This window comes from Chelmon rostratus, chromosome 19 (genome assembly GCF_017976325.1).
Source record: "Chelmon rostratus isolate fCheRos1 chromosome 19, fCheRos1.pri, whole genome shotgun sequence".
NCBI classification, from domain to species: domain Eukaryota; kingdom Metazoa; phylum Chordata; class Actinopteri; order Chaetodontiformes; family Chaetodontidae; genus Chelmon; species Chelmon rostratus.
Window position 1 is genome coordinate 3329210 of NC_055676.1, and position 14668 is coordinate 3343877.

Sequence of the window (14668 nt, forward strand, 5' to 3'; positions counted from 1 at the left end):
TGAACTAAACTAGGTTGCATGTTCGAAATGATGCATCAATCTTCAGGATTCCTGCGCACTCAGATTTAATATGTGTAAAAATATGCAGGCTATGAAGAAGGAGGAAAGGTTTTTGTACTCTAAACTTTTTATGTATTCTGGTGAAACTCACATTGATTGTATCTTCTAATGTGAATAGATTTCTTGTGGGACTCTGGTTAATACCTGATGGAAATGAAGCAGGTGTAAACATGTGAATTGCTGAATTACTTCATCTCCACTGTGCTTCTCTGTTGTATCTCTGCCTCTATCTATTCCTCTCTTCCCCTCCTCCATCCCTCACTCTGTCTCTCAATTACATTTACTTTCATTTTCGCTTTCATCATCTCATAATCAAACATCCCAGATCACATTTTCTGAAATGAAGTCAGTGTCACTCTGCCTCATGTGTCAGGCTGCACCTGTTTATTCCACCTGATGAGCTGGGAGGTTGGAACACTGTAAAAAATGAGTCAAACAGAGTCAATGCTCAGATCTTAATGTGAGATACCACAGGTGGAGATGGTGACTTTGGTTCAATAAAGACACAATAATCAATACTTCATTAATCAAATACTCCTCAACCCTCCTCCCAAACTCTACAACAATCTACCCCCCACTTTCACTATGTATTTTAGTTGCCTAACCTTAACCATACCATAAGGCTGACACTCTACAGTGCATGTTACTGTAAAAGACCAAAACCAACAACTTGTTGGTTTATGTCTAAAAACATAACTCCACTACTCTGTCTAAACTCTAATTTGTAATTCGTTTTAACAGCTTTAGTTTTTAGCAAACATTACAGAAACAGGAGTGCATTTGTAAGAACTGTTTTCAGTGGCGGATGAACACACACTTTGTTTTCCAGGTGAAGACAGTTTGGCTGGTCTCTGGCCTTTCAGCACCTTTAACTGCAGTAGTACTGTAATGAAAGCTGCATTTGAGGACATGTTTCAGAAGCTTCTGCACTGCTTACACATCACTGACAGTCACTTGTGGTCTGTCTACATGTTTAGATGGAGTGAAATGATTTGTGGGGCTTGTCATATTTTACAGTGTTCATCTCATGGGGCAAGATCATCCTAACAGATCAGATCAATGGCAGCTCATATAAGGACGGATCAATACTGTTTAGAGACAGACTGATCAGTGAAACTGGCGAGTTCTGATGTCTGGGAGCCTCAAGTTTAATGAAGGAGGCAGACAGAGACAGAGGGAGGAAGAGGAGGAGGAGGACAAGGGAAGGGAGGAGTTTTATCTACAACTCTACAACTACTGCCCTGAATACTTCTACTGGAACTCTTCTGTTTATTTGATTCATCAGAGGGCCAGTCCCTACCGTGTTTGTGCCAGTATATTAGTACAATTATTATTATTATTAGCATCATCACCATCATCATCATCAATATTATTATGATTATTATTACTGTGCTGTATAATATAAAATTGCAATTAGCTGGAATGAGATTGGCCCAGTAACTGGAAATGCCTCCCAAGAAATACCAGCTCAATTGGCCTGATGGTGGCGCTGTAATTAAGGCCCCAAAATGGGTGTTTGGAAAGGCCACATCCCTCACACCATAAATCTGAGTGACTTGAAATGGGACACACAAGTTAAGCTCAATGTGCTCTACAAACAATCCTCTTGGATCACAGAAGGCCACCAAGGTCTGCCATTTCAAATGTTTTGAAAAATGTTTTGAAAGAACTTTTTGGACTCCATGGACACCAACATGCGTAGACAGCATGACAGGGCTGAGGTGCACATTTCTTTAATGAATGAACAAGAAAGTTTGCAAGGGGTGGAGCTTAGCAGGAAAATGACCACAACTCATTAAAAATTTGTTTCGGAATCAGTTAGAATGTTGGAGATGTTGTGGAAGCACAGAGGCAAATCACTATCATATATTCTGGTGTTGCCCTGTTGTGACCTCATTTTGGTTACGTGTACATCAAACTCTAGAGACTGTGTTTTCCTTTTCTTATAATTTGTATAGTCAAGCTTTGTTTTGTTTTAGCGAATTATAGCTGAATTTCAGTTCTTTGTTAGATTGTTCCTTGGTTTTGTTTTATTTATTAGTAGTGTTGTCTCCCTCCGAGTTCTCAAGAAGTGATTTTGTTTCTGTTGTTTTGTTAGTTAAGTTCTCAAGGTCTTTCCTAACGTGCCGATTTGTTCTCCTCGTTACAGAGTGAATTTTCTGTTTGATTACTTTTGTTACTTGGATTCTTGTTCCTCCGTTTTTTGGAGTGTATTTTGATTTGTTAGCTTTTCTTATCTAGTTCTTTCAGTTGGTCAGTTCTGTTTCATAGCCCTTTGTGATTTCCTCCTTCGGGAGTGATTTCTGTTCTTTATGTTTTATTTATTGATAGTTATTCGTAGTCTTGTCCCTAGCTCTGTTGTGTCTTGTGTTCATGTGTGTTCATTCCCTGTGTTGTTTCATTGTTGTGTGGCTCCTTTTCCCATAGTGTGTTTTAGTCATAGTTCCCCGAGTTTTAGTTTTTGTTGTTTTGTCTTGTTAATAAATTTGCTTATTTTGGAATCTACGTCCCCGTTGTGTCTGCATCTGGGTTCAACCCTTAGTTCTCCCATAGTTCCCTTAAGTCCCCGCTGCCTGACAGGATGGATACAGTGTACAGCATCTTTGTAATGGAAAGAATTACATTTAATTTAAGAAGACAAAAAGAGGCATTTATTAATAATTGGCAAAAATGGTGTGCTTTTGTCTCAACCATAAGACCAGATTTCAGGTAATTTCAGACTGTACTATCAGAATACTTATATTCTCTCAAGTGGAGGTGATTACTAGTCCACTTATGTATGTATTTATTTTCTCCTCGGTACTTCTGTACTCATCTATAGGTCTTCATGTTGATTGTTTGACTGTCTGTTTACATGTAAAATTTAAAAGCCAATAAAAAGTAAATAACAAAAAAATTATTGTTTCAGGGGTGCCACAAATACCAAAAATATGTCATGTCAATGGACAGAATTTTACCAGTTTAGGTGTGCTCGCTCTGGGGTCAACTATGAACCACAATCTGCCATTTTGATTGGTGCAACATACCAACCCAGAGCAATCCTGAACTCACTGGAAACATTGTGTGCCATCTCCTGAACATACGCACATGGTTTCTTTCAAATGAAGGGGGCGAATGGCAGAGCCGTCAGTGTGGAGTTACTGAAATGCTGCAGGCTTTGTGGTAATGAAACAAATGTGTGACTGCTCTAATAAAACAAGCTCAAGTGACTTTCTTGCTGCTGCTCGCGGCTTTAAGCTTCCTTCTTTTGAGCGCTAAAGGGCTTGAACTCAGACTTGCAACTATATTTTTATGTCATATATTAAATTATGCATTATATATACTATATTTACTTTGAACTGACATACTAAGAACCAAGCACAACCGTAAACTTACAGCATAGTAAAAATGAATCTGAATTTAGCAAATTATACTGCAACTGCAATCGCTGCTACTAACAGGAACTTCCTCTATTTAAGTTTGAATTTAAATTAATCTGCAAGTTAAAATTAATCAAAATGAAGATAAAAACAGAACCAAATGTGCAGGGAGAGGAAAACCCCCCAAAGGGTTTATTCTGTTCCTGTAGATAAAACATATTCACCTTGTCAAAGAGATATACAGGCTATGACACAAAGAGACAAAGAGAATGATGAAATGTTCCTTCTTCACTGTCAAAATGTAGCACAACTAGTGTCACTGCCGCTGCCTTTATTTCTACTTTTAGTGCTGCTACTGCTGCTTCTTGCTGCTGTTACTAGTCGGTGCAATTAGTTCAACTGCGGCACCTAGTGCTCCTACTGCTGATGCCTCAATTTTCAAAAAGTACATTATTTATTCTTACTTTAAACAGCACAGGCAGAGAGAAATGAAAAGTCAAAAGAATACAAACAAAACACAGAAAACAATCCAAACCATGTAATATCATCCACCCACACCAGCACACAACCCTCACCCTAACCCCACCATCCCCAGCAGACCAAAACATCAGTCCAGATAGAGCGTAGGAGGAATTCACGGCACTAAGGATTCACAGTAAGAAATCAGAACAGTAAAAATAAGACAGTGTGCTGAAGGTACTGTATTTCTCCAAATACATGTATCACATCCACTTCCCACCTGATGATATATTTTTACCTTTCCTGTCAACAACTATCTGCCTTTTTGCTTGTATAATACCCATTTTGATGAACAGTGACTCTGTTTTATGTTCAAATCCTGAATGCTTAAATTTAGTAGAAGTAGAAATGGAACTTTATTATTATTATTTTGTACTGATCAGAAGTTGTGACATTGCTCTTCATCATATCAACGGTTTAATTTAGACTATGTCTGTGCACTAGCTGCACTGCCTTTTCAGACTGTAATCTACATTTTCACATTAACATACATGTTTATTTTGAACTTGACATGGTGTGAAGTATTTTCACACATACAGAACATCGCAATGTAACTCAACATTTACATCAATGTGTGGATGCAGGATTTGTATGAGTTGAACATCTTATTACTGGGATCCCTTAAAATATTTATTTTTAACTGAAATTGAACTTTTAAATGACTGTAAAATTTTGCACAGACTTTCATTCATGGTCCACAGAGTTTTTGTCCATTTTGGTTCAAGACCAAATACATGCAAAACTACTGACTTTCCCTTCAGCCTCAGTTTAATGCTAATTGCGTTAGCATGCTATTGGACTAATCTATAGTGATAATTGCAAATATCGCACCAGCTTAACATCAGCATGTTGCATTGTCATTGTTAGGTTAGCATGCTGATGTTAGCATTTAGCTCAAAACAATACTGTGCACAAGCATTTTGTAGGTTCTTTGAAGCACCTTTATGGCTTCTTTAAACATTGACAGAGACGGCTACTTCAAGAACCTCTAAAGTGTTGCCATCATTTTGAAGAGCCGTAGTTTGCAGCTTTATTTCTCTGTGGGTACCATTTTTTTCTACTACTATATCTAAAGTATCTAAATTGGATTTTTCAGTGTGATCATCTTCTACTACATCAGCTACCACTGTTACTGGGGTGCTAATGATGTTATGTTGTTCTTTACTGTTTGTCCTCTTCCTGATTATTAATGCATATTACTGTAATGACTGTGATTGATTTAACATAAACTGAATTAGCTTGTGGCATTCAGCTCGATGACAGTAGAATTTAAGTTTTAAAGTCACAGAGATTGATCTGAGGCCTCGACTCCAAACTCCTTTACTCCTCCATCTTTACTCTTCTGCTGCTTTCTCTTCCTCTTCGTTACACACACACTATCTCCGTTTCTCTCCTTGTTTCTTTGCCAAATTCCTCTGTAATGAATGAGTTTTTCCCTGTGTTTGTGTGTGTGTGTGTGTGTGTGTGTGTGGGGTGTGTGTGTGTGTGTGTGTGTGTGTGTGTGTGTGGGGGGGGGGGGGGGGGAGATTGATTCTGGACACCTCTGGTCACGCACCTGCTGAAATTGATTGGCCGGAGCGACTACTGCAATCAGTGAGCAGTGACCACCACCTTATCCTCCCCTCTTCTTTTCTCCCTCCTCACCTACTTCCTTCTCCCCCTCCCTTGTCTTTCCTCCATCATCTTCCTCCCCTCTCATCATCTAGCCGCCTTGCCTCCTCTCCTTCCTCCCTTCTCTCCCTCTTTTCAGTCCCTCATCTCCTCCCCCTTCAGTTCTCCACATCTCGTTGGTCAGCCGGGTTGCTTGGCAACAGCTGCTGTCTCCCTTGCTCTTGCCCAGGTATTGTGGATGTGTGAAAGGGGAAAGAGCAGAAAAAAGGGAAAATATGAATGATAGAGGGACAGAAGGTAGAGAGATGATTGGAGGAGAAGAGGAGGGAAAGAGAGGGAGTGAAGAGGAGTGAGAGAGATAAAAATAGAAGAGAGACAAGGGATGGAGAGGAAGAACTAAACAGAGTGAGGATGGAGAGAGGATGAGAAAAAGATGTGGGACAAAATGTGGGGAGGCTAGCAGGGAGGGAGTGGAAGCATGGGGGGATGGAGGGATGATGGAGGGATGAGTGGAGGGAGGGAGGGGAGTGTATGTTCTGCAGCACAGAGACCATCTCCTCTCACCTAATTCTCCCATTTATCTTTTCCCTGGTCTGAAATGGAAAAAAATTGACCTTTCAGCCTCTGGACATGTAGAACCGCTGAACTCAGACCAGAGTCCTGCAGAGACGGGGTTCAGCCAGTGGACCTCAGACCAAAGGGGAAGCGATTGTGATTTGTGTACAGTTGAAGCACATCTCTGGTGAGATTTTACAATCGGAGTTTAGGTAGCATCAACTGTTTCAGCTTTTACCTTGTTTGTTGGTGCCGTTGGTCTCTGGATTTGATTCAAGCTCCACTTATTTGCTCTTCTTTTCCTGCGACTTTCAGCCATATGGCCGTCATTAGTGGCCATAAATGAAAATATATACAACCATGATTCTAAAAAAGTTGGGACACTGTTTAAAACATAATAAAAACAGAATATGATCGCCTACTAATCCTTTGTACTTAATTGAAAACAGTACAAAGACAATATATTTAATGTTTGACCTCATCAGCTTCATGGATTTCTGTAAATATCTGCTTATTCTGAATTTGATGCAGCAACACGCTGGGACAGGAGCAACTAAAGACTGGGAAAGATGTGGAACGCTCCAAAAACACCTGTTTAGATCATTCCACAGGTAAACAGGTTGATTGGTAACAGGTGAAAGTATCATGATTGGGTATGAAAGGAGCATCCTAGAAAGACTCTGTGGTTCACATGCTTTTTTTTGGAATCGGTTGTAAACACGTCTGTCCTCTGCTAATCTGTGTTAGTTTGTTAATAAGAAACCACTATCAGGACTTACAATGAAACAGCCTACTTTATGGTATTTAACAGTGATTTAAATTTAAAATTAGATAATAAAAAACGAAAATCTATATATCTATATATTCTAACAGGACCTTACAGCCTGAGCTGATGATGATTTACAACTATAGTATATTTATGTATTTATTTATTTACAAAAATAGTGAAATACTTGAACCTTGTAACGAAATGATTCACAAAATGGGAAAGGCACATACACGTCATTAGAGCTCGTTTGGCCATATTACACAATTTGTCAATAAAAAATTGGAAGCTGTGTGGATATTAAAGGGAGGAGATGTTGCTGAAGGATATAAAGGTGGTTTCAATGACAAAAATATGAACAAAAACCTGGAAAGCTCTGACACTTGTGATATAGTCTCTAACCTCAGCTCATCATTCTCCAGGGGGTACGTTTTGTCAGATTTGCTCCTGAGCAAAATGTATGCACACTAACTTTTTCACGTCTTCACTTTGGACTTTTGGCTCGGCCCTGGTATGGAAGTGCTTGAAGTTTGGAGGTTCTCTCAGAGGCCTGTAGAACCAGAGTGAGTCCACTGAACACGTTGACCTGCAGGTTCTTTAAGTCACAACCTGATCCAGCTCCGTCTGTGTGAGGCTGAGGGCAGTTTGGCCTATTTGGCTTTGTATCACAGTCCTTTATTGCTGCCTAAACACAGAAACACCAACACACACACACACACACACACACACACACACGCATACACACACACACACACACATTCAAAGAGCTCAGCCCGTTACTGTCCACTGTCTGAACTATGAGTGATGTACAGTCTGTCTGCTGTCCTCCATCGATACAGTGGACATAACAAAGCACTGCAGCCTACTCCATTTACACACACACACACGCACGCACACACACACACACAGCTCATCTACAGAGAGGAACAGGTTCAATCTTGAGGTTGGGATGATGAATTATGAAATGTGGAAACTGGATTCTTCAATGTGACCTTGGACATTCAGCGGAGGCTTCATTTACACCCGCTGTCTGTTCTTTACCTGCTGAGCTCCACCTCACCTGACATACACACTCAAACACAAAATAAAAAAAAACACTTACTACTGAAAACAGTCCAGGAGATTAAACACATAATCAATCACACCTGAAGTTAAAATAGAAACTTTAGGGCCATTCAGTTACATATAATAAAGGTTCATGTTGTTGAACAGTTGCTGTGTTTGCTTTGCAGACAGTATCAGTTAGTAGGTTTTACATTTTTAACAAGAAATGTACAAAACTAAGGTTTAAATCATTGTTCAATGTCTTTGCCGTTCTTTTTGTTTGATCTCATTTTTTTAGCAACAGACATGAGTCTGAGCTCATTATTTTGACTTTATTGGCTGGATCTGATTGGGCATTTCCACCAAAGTGGAACTTGTGTAATGCAAATTTATCATTATTCATTCATACCTGGTACACATATTGTCTTAAGTCCCGCATATGTGTCACTTTCTTCCATGGCTGTAATGAATTCTGCGGAGGGAAAGAACAAGTCCACATGAAGCCACTTTGTTATGCAATTCTTTAAACTTTTTTTTTTTAAGCGAAATTTCTAAAAATCCAGTGTTTTAATATTTTCTAGCAGTCAGCTGCACAGTTGAAACATGGCGGTGGCCTAAAGGTCTGAGATCCTGGACTGTTGCCAGTTTGAACCCGTCCCAGCAGTGTAAATCTGAATGGAGAAAATGAAAGAGCAGCATTTTCTCCTCCCTAATTCCCACCACTGAGATGCCCTTATGCAAGGCACTTAACCCAAAAGACCAGATGTGGTTCATGTGTTCACATTCAACGAGTAAATGTCTGCAACTTTACATATATGAAGCGTCTGAAAATCACATGTGTATATATGTGATTCAGATGTGAAATTCAGATGAGCTTTTTGGTCAGAGGCGGCTTACTCACATCTTGTTATGGCTGGCTGTTGTGTATGTGTGTGTGTGAGTGTGTGTGTGTGTGTGTGTGTGTGTGTGTGTGTGTGTGTGTGTGTGAGTGCCCGCATGTGTGAGTGTGAGTGTACAGTACATAGAGTGCAGTAATTTCACGCTTCTGTACTCCAGGCGGAGCTGCAGCCTCTGATCGTCCTCCCTCCTCTCTGCTCTAATGACTATTGATTATTAATTGACTCTTTCATGAGACGTGAGCTCCTCTGATTGGTTTCATATCACAGAGTTCACATGAAAATCTGATCAACCTGATTCATGAGTTCATTTTGGTTTTATTGAAGTGCTCAGTCGACTGCTGCAGCTGAGCCAGAACAAAGGAAGGCTACACACTTCGTCCTTTCACAATAAAAGTTTAGGTTTTTTCAGACAAATACAAACATTTATATAGCATTTATAATTTTGACTTGAATTTTCAGTTAACCTGTCATTAGTTCTGTTAGGCCCCATTTACACCACGTATTAACTTGGGATCTGTATCTGGATTGTTATCGGGATACATCTTATCCATTTGCACCTAGTATTAAAATGAGTTCTCATTGTCTCCATTGTGCCTGCATTGTGATCAGATCTCAATATACAAACTACGTAGTTGGTGGACAAACATGGTGCAAGACTTGCTATTGAACATTACAGCTACCACTTTCTACCAGGCTTGAGTCAGCAGGAACGGGGTGGACTTAGGTGACTTTTGAAATATCTAGATGGAACGTGGTCACCCTGTAAGGACTGCATTTACATCTGCTGAGATCTGATCACAAACCAGACCAGGTCACCTCCACATGTGATATGCAACTACATTGTAATCCAGTGCATTCTGCAACACTTACATCCGAAAAACAGTGTTTTTCCTCATATGGATAGAAGATCCAAATACAGACCACCTGTTAATGCCAGGTGAAAAAATTCAATTCAAGTGTCACTTGTAGTAAAACTGACTAAGTGATGCAAACACTCTTCAGAGTGCTGATGGTGGAGCTGTCCAGGGTGCTGGCTGACATTCAGTGGGGAATCCTGCTAGCAGAGACTGACGGTTTTGACTGATCAAATTCATCATTCCTCTGAACTCACCTCACTACAGCACAGTGGTAGGAGAATTACTCAAAACCTTTACTGCAGTAAAAGTACCAATACAACAATGTAAAAATACTTAATAACAAGTAAAGTCTGTGACTGATGAATTATCATATATCACACTGTAAGATTGTTAATATTAATGCATAAATAACATTTTACTGTCACAATCAAACATAAATGAAGTGAAAAAGTGAAAAATGTGTTATGCTCTCTACGTTCACCTCCTCTCCTCTCTGCTGTCAGCAGCTGTTGATGGTGAGCTGGCCCACAGCTACTGCTCAGCTTCAGCTGCTTCTGCCGGATGATTCTGATGATTCTCAGCAAACAAAGAACCAGAAAAGACTCATTTAATGCAACTGGAGCAGCAGTGAAGCTTGACCCTACTTTAAACCTTTCTCCTCACTCTGCACCAAAGGTATACAGGTATAACTGCCCTCATTTTGAATCAGCAGCTGCTACCAGACGCCCTTCCCTTTATGAAACTGCAGTAAAACTGTGGATATGCATAAAGAAGAGAGTGGGGGCAGGAAAAACACGTTTAATCAGATGCTTTGGAACAGGTGGAGGTTCAAGTGAAACAAGCCAGTAAGACAGTGGAGCAGGTTTTACCCTTGAAATGAAAGGCTTCAGCAGCTACAGCAATAGAAACAAATGCACCTCATGCTGCCACATTTCTAATTTGTTCATTTGAAACGGATTATTGTTATGATGCAGCAACAATTATATAGTCAATCATTTGCATAACTTCTGTAGTCTGTGGATAATCTAGAATAACAGGGACACTTTCTGGACAGACACGTCACTCAAATAAAATTCATTTCATCTGCGCTGTGCTGTGTGGAGGCAGACGTTTTAGTGGTAGATATTTCAAACCTCAGCAGATAAAATCACAGCTGTCTTCGTTACTGGATTAGACGCTACAATGTGACAGCAGTGATACGTAGGCAGAGTGGGCCATGTGTTTGCATCACTTCCTGTTGACAGAGAGCAAAGTAGTGACAGCTGGTGACTCCTCAGGGGTCAGAGGGATGAAGAAGCATCATTACAGAGTCAGCTGCTCTCAGAAGAAGAAAAAAATCCCGACCGTCTGTTTTATCTATCGGAAGCTGATACGCCTCCGATATCTTCATCCTGGATCTCTCCTCATCTCCTCCCTCTCCTCTCAGTATCATTTTACTTCTAGTCTATCTGCTTTTCTTCCCTCATCTTGTTTCCTTAATTTAACTGATGCCCAAATGCTCTCCTCTTACTGCCTCTCCTTTTGTTTCTCATTTCTCTGTCTCTGCTCTTTCAACTTCCCTTAAAAAAGCAGCATTATATATTAGTCAGAACTTATTGCTTAGTGGTTGTGTGTAACTAAATAAATGATTGTTGTAGGCATGCTCTGTTTCTCCTGACCTCATGTCTCTGACAGCAGAACTGTATTTATTATTATTATTATTATTACACCAATGATTGGCATTAAATTTCATCTGTGAGGTAAAGTGAAATAACTTTGAATGTATTGTTATTATAGGCACCTTCTAGTGTTTCTTCTACAACACAGCAAAGTAAAATGAAGTGAAGTGCGTCTCAGCCACATATTTAAACTGGATGTGACGCAGTCAGAATGATTCATTTCCTCTCAGCAGAAAATGGGTGATGCAGGTGAGTGTGCAGAGCCTGATTGCTGGCTGTTGATTAGACTGAAAAAGTCACATGACACAGTGCACTCTGCTCCACATCAGACTCACTTCAACCAAAACACACGACTTGACTCAATCGAACATGCTGTTTTGGAGCAATCTTCGGGTTCACTTTTGTTAACACACTTGAACTACATTCACACCACTCTGCAAATTTGCATATTTGCACCAGAGCATGTTATTAAATCTTTTGCCCTGCAACTGTACTTTTTCAACATTTGCACAACCCACCTACACACTGGGCCAGTGCACAATTTTAATAATTTTTAGTCTTTTTCTACTTTTATCACTAACTTTTTAATAATTATTATTCTGTGTTGCTCACTAGCACTAGCACATTGTTCGCACAGCCTTAGGTTTATGCTACTCTGCATTGCACTGCACATACTGAACGAGCATGTGACAAATACAACCTTTTGAATCTTTAGGATCCGTATTTGGAAATGCACAAGTGATTATCAAACCAGTGTGCCATTACCCTGTCTTGTACATTATCACGGTAATTATAAAAGAGCACAATCTGCAGCATCATTCTCACACACTGTTTACAGTTTGTGAGTGATATGCTCAAAATGTATTAATTATCAACACTGGAACTTTGACATAATGTCCTTTTTAGAGGCTGAGGGCAGGATGAAAGGCTTTTTCAACACTTTGACTGGTCATAGAAGGAAAAGCACAGGTGTCACTAACAACATTAACAATGGCTCTGTTCTATTCATGGGCCCCTGTGAGCCGTGACAGTGTGAGGTTTAGCCAACATGAACAATACCAGCCGTTACTAGTTTTATCATTTACACCTGACCCTTTTCTACTGTGACGTGGTGAAATGTGTTCACTAAAAAGGCCTGTTGTTGAATGGAAAGCTAAGGTGACCTTACGATGAACATTATTGCTGCATCCAAATTCCATCTACATACTAATGATATTCAGTCTTTAATATATATTAATCTTTGTAGTTAGTATACAAGAGATCAACAGAAATCTTCTGAGCAGGAGATGATAAAATACACATGTTGCCAGATATAAGTCAAACTGGAAGCATTTCCCCTGTGTTGAGCGATAATAGTATATATTAAAAAACATCAAAGCCCCAGGTTGGAATCAAACCCAGACTGCTGCCAAGATTTCGGCATTATTACGTATGCCTAGCATTAGGTTCATCTCATCTTGCTGCAGTGATGTTCGGGGTGGACTCCAGGGTGTGTCAGTGCACCATGACATCACTGTTGAGTAAGATGCAAAAGGGCACACTTTTGACCATACCCAACCCAACCCAACCCCACCCATCAGTGATGCTCAGTGTGGTCAAAGCTCCCAAGCCTGTGAAACACTGCTTTATTAACACTGCTAATAACATCTGCAACTGCAACTAATTTATTAACACTGTGTTAATAAAGTAAAGTTTGACATTTTTCTGATGGATGGATTTTTTAACGAGGCATTCAGGTACACAATTGAATGCTATTTTACGCAGGCACATACTTGCCAATGTCCAGTTACTGGTGGATACCACTAGAGGGCACACTAAAGAAACGTAGTCCATGCAGAACTTTTGGAGTTTTGCGATGTAAACAATAGGCAGGACACAATGGTTGAGGAGGTTAGTATTTTGTTAATACTGCGATGAGAAAAAGAGACTTTTTTCACCATTGCAGATGCGTGACAGGTTGTGACAGTGGCGAGCATCTTTCTCTCATTCTGCCAATGTGAGACATTGATGAGAAACATGACCAATATTTTGCAATGTCAACAACTCACACAGTGAGCCAGTCAGCTCAGCAAGCGGCTTGCTGTCAGCCTTTCTAGCAACAGGCATCATTCCATCCCTATACTGCCCCTACAGTTCATGTGTGTATTGCACCTTGTGCAGGTCTAGTTGACTTCTGAGGACATATGCAACGAACACCTCAAATGGACACAAAACATGTGAGGCGGCCATCATGCCCACAGGAACGCATAGTTAAAAACAAATCTATCTCCAGCCTAAGATGGTCAACATGGTAAACGTTCCACTTGCTACAAAGCAGCATGTTATTGTTGTGAGTTAGAATGCTAAAGTTAGCATTTAGCTCAAAGCACAGCTGTTCAAAAGTACTGCGAAGCCACACAGAGGCACTAGCATGACTGACTCGTACTCTTGATGCTTTTGATACTAGACTAAACTACTGCTAAAAACCTTTTTTATTTCACACATCTGTGCAATAATTAAACACCTTAGATAATAAAGACAATGTCATTTTCAAATGTTTTGCAAAACAAAATGAAAATCACATATGATGCTTCATTATTCCTTTGATCATATGTGTCATTCAAATAATATATAGGCCTTAATGTGCCTTAATTAAGCTGGCTAATTTTCACCCATAACAAACAACATATAACCTAGAAATAGGTTACATACATTATATTTCCAAAACAAACTTAGTCCCTATAGTTTAAATATATGTGAAAACAGATACTGGATCTATATACATGCACATACAGAATATAATCTCTCCACAGAAATGTTTTTTTAGGGAAAGAAACAGACTTCTGCTTTGACGTGAGCAGAAAACATGTGTTTTGTATCTCGTGTTTGTCCTGATGTGAGTTCAGACTGATGCTTCACGCTCTGGTCCGCCTCAGCGGCGGGATCCTCTCTCTCTGCGTCTCCCTGCCTCCATCAGGACGCAGAGCTCCGCCTTGGATGCTGCTACTGTTTATCTGATTACCGCGATACAAGAGCTGCGTCTCCTTTACAGCGACACCCCGGCTTAATTAATTACACCGCCGGAGAGAGGCGGAGAGAGACGCCGAGGATGCAGATGACGAGAGGGAGCAGCATCCGCCGGTCGCCACCATCTTCTCCCCGCAGGACGTCGCATGTTGTCGCTTCATTTCACCGCCTTGAGGTTATGAAACCGGCCGTGAGCTAACCCTGCATGCCTGCAGAAAAACCTCCACGACCCCCCACCTCCCTCCTCTGCTCTCCTCTCTGCGATTCACGGACTGTCAATGCGTCACGCTCGTGCTTCCTACGCCTTTTCCTCCGCAGACGCGTCGTTGCCGAC